General features: G+C 37.0%; 1 non-coding gene across 1 annotated transcript; it reads left to right on the forward strand.

The window, feature by feature from the left end:
• Positions 1 to 3,389: 3,389 nt before the first annotated feature.
• LOC113342327 lies at positions 3,390 to 3,479 on the forward strand. Its single transcript, XR_003356613.1, has one exon. It is a non-coding gene; the product is annotated as a small nucleolar RNA Z101 (small nucleolar RNA).
• The last annotated feature ends 4,463 nt before the right edge of the window (positions 3,480 to 7,942 follow it).

Raw genomic sequence — 7,942 nt, forward strand, 5'->3', positions numbered from 1 at the left:
AAAAAAAAAAAAAAAAAAATAAAAACCTAAAAAAAAAAAAAATCTAAAAACTCTAGCCTAAAGACAAGCCCGCATCGGCGACGCCAAAAATTGATGTGATTTTCAATTGAGTTGTAGTAAAAAGGTTCGTTGAGACTTGTGATAGCAAAAGAATTTAGACTTAAAAATTAAAGAAAACTTAACTCAAAATTTGATTTCAAGATATGAGAAAATAACCAAGACACTGATTCCACTATTACACATGAATGAATGATGGTAAATAACCCAAAACTCTAATTATCTTTAAGTCCCTTATTTTCTTAACTCACAAATAATCAGGCAAATTCTCAAAAATTAATTGTATCCCCTAAGCATAGATTATCTAATCAAAGCATAACTTATCTAATTGAATCACAACTAATGAAGAAAATTATGCAAACAATTAAAAACTCTACAGAAGCAGTGATTGAGTGAATTATAATTAAATATTAGAGAAAATATAATAGTTACCAAATTATTCATGCGTAAATAGCTTCCTCATTGCCTTGGTTGTGAGAGAATTAGCACATCATCATGTTGGAAACACGCTCGAAATTCATTATTATTGCTCAAAAATGGTTTACAAATGATAAAAAGGGAGAAATATAATGAAACCGGGTTTGTAACAGTTATATGTGTTACAAACCAGAACGACACACAATATGTGTCACTGATACTGTAGCAAATAAGTCTGCCTCTGATGTACGACCCTCGGCTGTGAGTCGTTATCACTGTAGAAAAACGATTGTCTTTGCTGGTCTGTTCTTCGTGTTCTTCAGCTATGCAGCAGCAGAAATGGTGACTCTCTGCAACTTTCAATTTCTCGCCTCTGAGATGTTCTAAATCCTCCCAATTCTCTCTGTAACCCTTCAGTGATACCCTAATAGGATATTTATACTCAACAGGGACAAGAATCTTCGCTCATTACTCCGGAAAATCCTTCCAATATTCGGCAGTAAAAGAAAATATTTTGGAGATATTTTCTTTCCTTTCTTTCACAATCATGCATCTGCAACTGCCCGACCTTCCTTGTTAATCTCAGTCATGCTCCAAACACGCTTAAAATGAGTCCCTGGTGAAATAAAACTCATACAAGAACATTATCTTCACGTTATTTCCCGTGAATGTCTTCTCGGCCAAACAAACCTCCCTGTTTTCTTCTATCCACAATTACAGCCCAGTTTCACCGGTTCTGATAGACTTACCAGTCCTGTTTAGACGTAACAGGCCCATATCAATCCATTTGAGTGATTGAATCACTCCATAAGTCTCCAAGATCAAAAACAACAACTCTCGGGTTTTCTCATGCAAAACCCGTAACTCCCTGATTTCTTCTAACTCGAGTTCTAGCCAAAATCCAACGAACCAAAGACCCAAAATAATCCTGTTAGGCTCAAAGGAAGATACCCAAACTATTCCATCTCTTTAGTCTCACTGAAACAAGCTCAAATTCACAACCCTAGTTCTGACATTGAAACCAAAAATTTCCCGCCAAAACATAACTTTTGAAATGAAGAAGATGGTTAGCCCTTATCCAACGTCCCAGGTGCTGAATAACAAATGGGTGTTGTGGACAAATGGGCTACACATAGCCGTGGGTGACACATAGCAAAAGTGGGGGTCCGTATAGCAAATGTCCTTCGGGGTGCTCCGATCAACTTTTCGAGCCGAATTTTCCAACAATATTTATTTCCAAAAAATACCTACAAACACACAAAACACCATAATAAGAACGAAAACGAGTACTAACAATACGAAACATTGAGGATAAATTAGACACATAAATGCGTCTATCAGCCAGGCGTTATTCTGAGCAGTTCAGGTATAGTTATCCGAGCGTTCAGGTACTTACACTAGAAGTCTTAGCTGAACTACTCTGCTTTTGGGATCCTAAACAACTATTATATTCAATTACAGGCAACTATATTAGGACTTGCATATATTTATACTGCTATATTTAAAACTTTTCTTTTTTTCGCCAAAATAAATTGAAAGAGGATATTGGCATTTACAATTTTGATAAAGAGATCATTTGAACATGAATATGGATACATCCTTCCCATATGAATGTGGATACTTTGTGATTAAGAAATTTTGTTACTCTCCTCCAACGTAAGTATAGATACTTTAACTTGATATTGGCATCTATAGTTTTGATGTTCTCACCATTAAGTTCATACATCCGGTTGAGGATTAAGACGAAAAATAACTGGAGATCGCAGAACCAATAGTGAAGAAGAACTCTTCCTTGAAAACAAAGAGAAAAAAAAATGAAATTCCTCCTTGAATTTGTAATGTGTTCCCCTGTTTTTACTCTGATTTCAAGTTCGAAAGTCTGAATTTTGGATTGTGTTGATTTCATGTCTTCTCCATTCTTTTGTTGGGAAAAAATGAACTGTATTAAGCATACAACGGTTGTGGAAATGGCTTGAGAGAATTAGATTCTGTGGTTGCACTCTTTCTTCTTTTCTGTTCATCAAATCTGTCTTACGGCGCCTGGCAAGTCGGGTATCTATGGGAAACAATCCAGCGCGAAGAAGCCATCCATATTTTATGCCTATCTTGCCGTCTGGCCTCTTCCTTTACTGTTTTAATAACAATGACCAAGCTTCATAAGTATCCGCATTTATAGGACCGATACTATGGACCATCTTTGGGGTAAAGCTCACTTTATTTGACGGAAATCCTTCCGGGGTGTCAAAATCCTGCAACCTTGCTAGCATCAAGGAGGTGAACACGCATGCCGACGAGTATAATATTCAGTCGGTAAAAAATAATTAGCACATAGGCAGGAGAACTTAAATTTGAATCTAATTGTTTTACACTTTTACTTGACATGATGTGCTCTGGAGTTATAGAATGGCTGAATAAAACAATATCAGAAAAGGCATTACGACCCACAAGGATATGGTGCTCGATGTGTATTTGCATGAAAATAGAAATGAGTTGGAATCCTTAGCTGAAAAAATAAGTTCACAGGCACGACAACATTGCGATGTATTGTTGGTGGTGTTTGGTATCTTCTGTGAATTCACACTGCCATAGGGGACTTGGATGTTTCTGCAGGTCGAAATTAATTCTTTTCGGTTATGTCGGGATATTGCCAATGCACATCATATGACCTTTACGCTCATGTTATTCAGTCAGAGAGGAGGGGTGTACTGATTACTCATGTTATTTGATTCTGTACTCTCATATATTCATCCTTGCATTTTATTGAATTTGCACCTCAGCTGTCAGACAAGTCCTTCGAGCAAGGTCAGTGTTTCCACCTCTATTGTTATTTACACGAACTTTCTTTACTCTTTCCATAGCTTTTATTAGCCTTTTCTGAATGATAGTTGTGGTTTTCTTTAACTGTTGAATGTAAAAGTGCGCAAATGAGGAAATTCTATTGGTAAATGGTAATGTGCGTCTGAATACTTCGTTGATGTTAACACCTTGGAGATCTGGTGCCCAGAAGAAATCCTTTTTTGTTTGTTTTGTTATTGTTTTCCCTCATTTTATTTTGTTTCAGTATTCGAAATAATGAGGAGATGATTAGGTAAATTCCTTATGTGTTTGGTCGTCAAACTGATGGCACAATAGTATTAGCTCTAGGAACACCAGTATCTATCATGATCTGAACTTTCGAATGTGTACAACAAACCCATGAAGAATCTTACAGGGCCTTTCATAACGAGCAAATCGGTTCATGTTTTAGCAAATGTTTGTGACACACTTCTTCGACTTGAACCAAAATTAGCCAACCGAATTGCAAACGTAGTTGATATAATAGTATGTTAACAGGAAATATATGTATCACATATAGCAGTTTGATGATACTCACCAACTGCCAAAGGAGACTGAATAATTGATCTGGGTCTCTTTGCCGGAGCATCAAGTTTCTTCTCATGGAATTTCATATTTGAGCTCAACAAATTGGCCTTAATTTTCTCCATTTATCGTAACCAATGTGCTCAATGGTTGAAGCAGGTGAATCAGACAGTGGAGCCCCAACATCAACGTATCTGGATCAGATGATGGTTTTCAACCAAGGACTAATCCGTGGAAGGCTTGGTAACATATGTCTTGCATTTGCTTCGTTGTTGACTTTTTCTTACCAAAATTATACTCTCAATAGCCAAGGTATGCCAAATTTCCTTTTACAAGTGTGGTTGTCGGGTATAGTTAACTCTAGATCCATAGATGATTTTTCCTTTGCATCTCTTAGATATAGGGAACCTGTTTCCTTATAAATTTATTTTTGTATCAAGTATGTTCAACTTCCGAGACCATCCAGAAAGCCAAGTCATTTTATTCATTGTAATGGATCGAAATTGCTCGATTGGTATGAACCGGTGATTGTGAACTTAATTTTCCTAAATGAAATTGCCAAGTATCGATAAGTTTATTGTGATGGGAAGACTGATTTTTTGATGTTGAATATTAAAGTCATACTGAATTTTTGTTATGTTAAAATTCCACAATATAGTGACCCAAGATGATGTATGATTATAATTTCATCTCTTTATCGGAGCTCATTCAGTTTCCATGTATTGACACTTACCATCTTAGCTCAGCTGGAAGAGCACGTGGTTGTGAACCATGTAGTCGTGGGTTCGATAACCACAGATCGCGGAGGGACCCTATGGTTGTACGCATGTTTTGGTGCAACTAATCTAACGTAGTTCTTTCTGCAGTACCAAATCTTATTACTTATCGCACTTATATTGAAGTAGACTTCACTGGAGATTAACAGGTCTCTAATTAGCCAACTGAGGTAGTTCACTGTCTCTGCAGATCAATTATGGTATTTTTATTCCTTTTATCAAGCCACTTATACTTCTTATTTATCAAGGTTCACGGGTGCTTCATTACACGTCTAAGGTTCGAATTGAGGCATCTTGGATTATTTTCATAGGTACTCAAATGTTTTTGTTTTTAATCCTTTAGAGGTAAAAATTTCTATGTTGGGTTCTCAAAGACCGTGGGCATGCAGATCAATTATGGTATTTTTATTCCTTTTATCAAGCCACTTATACTTCTTATTTATCAAGGTTCACGGGTGCTTCATTACACGTCTAAGGTTCGAATTGAGGCATCTTGGATTGTTTTCATAGGTACTCAAATGTTTTTGTTTTAATCCTTTAGAGGTAAAAATTTCTATGTTGGGTTCTCAAAGACCGTGTCTCTGCAGATCAATCATGGTATTTTTATTCCTTTTATCAAGCCATTTATACTTGTTATTTATCAAGGTTCACGGGTGCTTCATTACACGTCTAAGGTTCGAATTGAGGCATCTTGGATTGTTTTCATAGGTACTCAAATGTTTTTGTTTTTAATCCTTTAGAGGTAAAAATTTCTATGCTGAGTTCTCAAAGACCGTGGGCATGACTGGGCATTATGAACCTATTACCAGCAGAAATTCTGCAAACTATATGCATAAAGACTGAATATTACTCTTTTGCAGGGTTTTCAAGGTATTACCAAGTGTAAGCTTTTTAAACTGTTTGCGCAATAAGTAAATGATTAACCTTACCTGGAATTAAGTCTCATGCATGGACATAGTATGCTATGGTGGTCATTGATAGTAATTGTTCATAACTTTTTCAGATTGAAAATTTTGCTATGTGCATATTATGCATAAACTTTTGATACATAATTCATAAAACCCCAGTTAGGAGAACTTTACTCGCAGGTACTATCTGTTTTTAAGCCAAGTCTACATGTTTCCACTCTATGCTGCTTTAATGGTAATTGTTGCCTCAGTAGTATATATATTTCACATGTACAATATTACACATAGGACAATATCTATGTTCAAAATCGACGCAGTAGTCTCTTGGTTGGTAATTTCCAAAAACAATTCAAAAATCTAGCCTAACTTAATATTAACAGTTCTCTTGATTCCAATTCAAGGAAGCAACATACTTCAATGTTTAAATTGTGAATTGTTGTTCCTCACATATTATACCAGATCAGTATTGCTGAGAAATCTTCTTCCACGTCTTAACTTGATCAGCGAGACTTGCCATATTTACATCTCTGTTTTTGCTGGACTACGAATCAAAAACGGACAGGGAGTTTCATAGAAAACATGACTTCCTTGATGTTTTTAAGGTATGCTTAGGAAGTAACCCGACCAACTATAAATATAATTTCTCTTTGTTACTATACAGTTATGCTTAGTCTTGCATTCTATATACTACTGTGAGTGGGGAAAAACGATTTGCTGGTTTTTACGGAATTGAAGAGTCGACCGTGTGGAGACTCCTTGAACCGAGCGAAATGTTGAACCTCACACAGATGCACTGCAAGAAGGGAGTGCTTTAAGTTCGAGAGATAAATCTTTAAGACCCCGGCCTAAACCAAGAATAATGGCCGTTCCAGAGTCAATTCGGTCACAAGATAGGATGAGTTGATCTGTAGGAGGGAAGCTGAGAAATGCGTGAGATCAATGGTGATCTGAGATTGTAGGTGCGTTGTGAATTCAACGTGAAAATGCTCTGAATGATTGAATTTTGCTCAATTGAGAGTAATTTATGTGAGTTCGTGTAGACGAAAGATTGTTTGTATGAAATTTGATGAGAAATTGCTCGTTTTGGCGAATGTTATTCGATTGTTCGAAAAACCTCTCTTCTTCAATCAGGATTCAGAGACATTTTATAATGCCGGAGTTGAAAACACCATGATCCCATGAAGCGTGACAGTTGCTGGAATCAGAGAGTGGGAAATGGGGAAATCGTTTTAAAACCAATTACTCATCGTGAGGAGACTTGGTTAACCTTCCACCCACTACTTTGCTGACTCTTCCAACTGATTGCACGACTTGCTCACATTCTCGTTGTGGGTGAACACACGTGCCGTGGACCGCCAGACCAAAACCCTAATTAATATCCCCCCATGTGACACGATTGAAATCTCGTGATTGTGGAGTCAGTTGCTGACTTTATGGGACGATGAGTCCATGTAGCGCTGAGTTGAACATGATTAGCAAATGTTTTGAAACTCATGAATTTAATGTGTCTGCTGAGACGAGGTATCATTATAACCTAAGACGAGCAAAACTATGTTTCTAAATTTTTGAATATTGGTAGTTGAACCAATATTCTTTGATTTGAGCAAATATTGCTAGTCTGAGCGAATATTGCTAATTGAATAAATATTGCCGCTTCGAGCGAATATTGCTAGTTCAAGTAAATATTGTTCTTTTGATGAATTGTTGGTAGCTGGACCAAATAAAATATTAATTTAAGTTACTGACTGCTGGGTCGAGCAAAATAAATATGAATATCAATCATGGAATCAACATAAAATTATCAGAGTGTTCGAATCTGCACAGAATCACGTTTCTGCAGAGCTCTGGATTCAAAACCCTAATTTTACCGAAATGATGATTTATTGCAAATCAACACGGGACCGACTACATGGGATGACGGGTTCACCATATAACGCCCAGATGCTCGAATGAGCAAAAAATACCAAAGTCTCTTGAGGACCAGTTGGTGAAAGAATGATTAAATGCTGGTTTAATCATTTACTGAAATAATGCTCGTGTGAGCAACAAATCATAAAACCCGATGTAGAAAATATGAGGGGCCGACCAAGAGGTCATGAGACCGTATCTTGATGGTCGTGGGGCCAGTAGATGGTCGTTTGAGCGAACTTCCAATTGTTTGGAAAGAGTTCGAACCTAATATGAGCAACTGAGCAAATTAGGTTAAAATCATTAAAACATGCGGGGCCAGCTGTTTGCAAGCCTCAGGGTCACCCTTGGTCAGTCAAGTGGATGTGCCCATGTCACCATAGTGTCTGTGCTTCAGTACTGAGAATTTTGATATTTTCTGATGCACGTTTGAGCAACATTTGGAGAAAATATGCTAAATCCATGGTTTTGCCGAAACCGGCAAAAATACATGACAAGGAATCACAAGGTGTGGGA

This window comes from Papaver somniferum, unplaced genomic scaffold (genome assembly GCF_003573695.1).
Source record: "Papaver somniferum cultivar HN1 unplaced genomic scaffold, ASM357369v1 unplaced-scaffold_35, whole genome shotgun sequence".
In the NCBI taxonomy this organism is placed as follows: domain Eukaryota; kingdom Viridiplantae; phylum Streptophyta; class Magnoliopsida; order Ranunculales; family Papaveraceae; genus Papaver; species Papaver somniferum.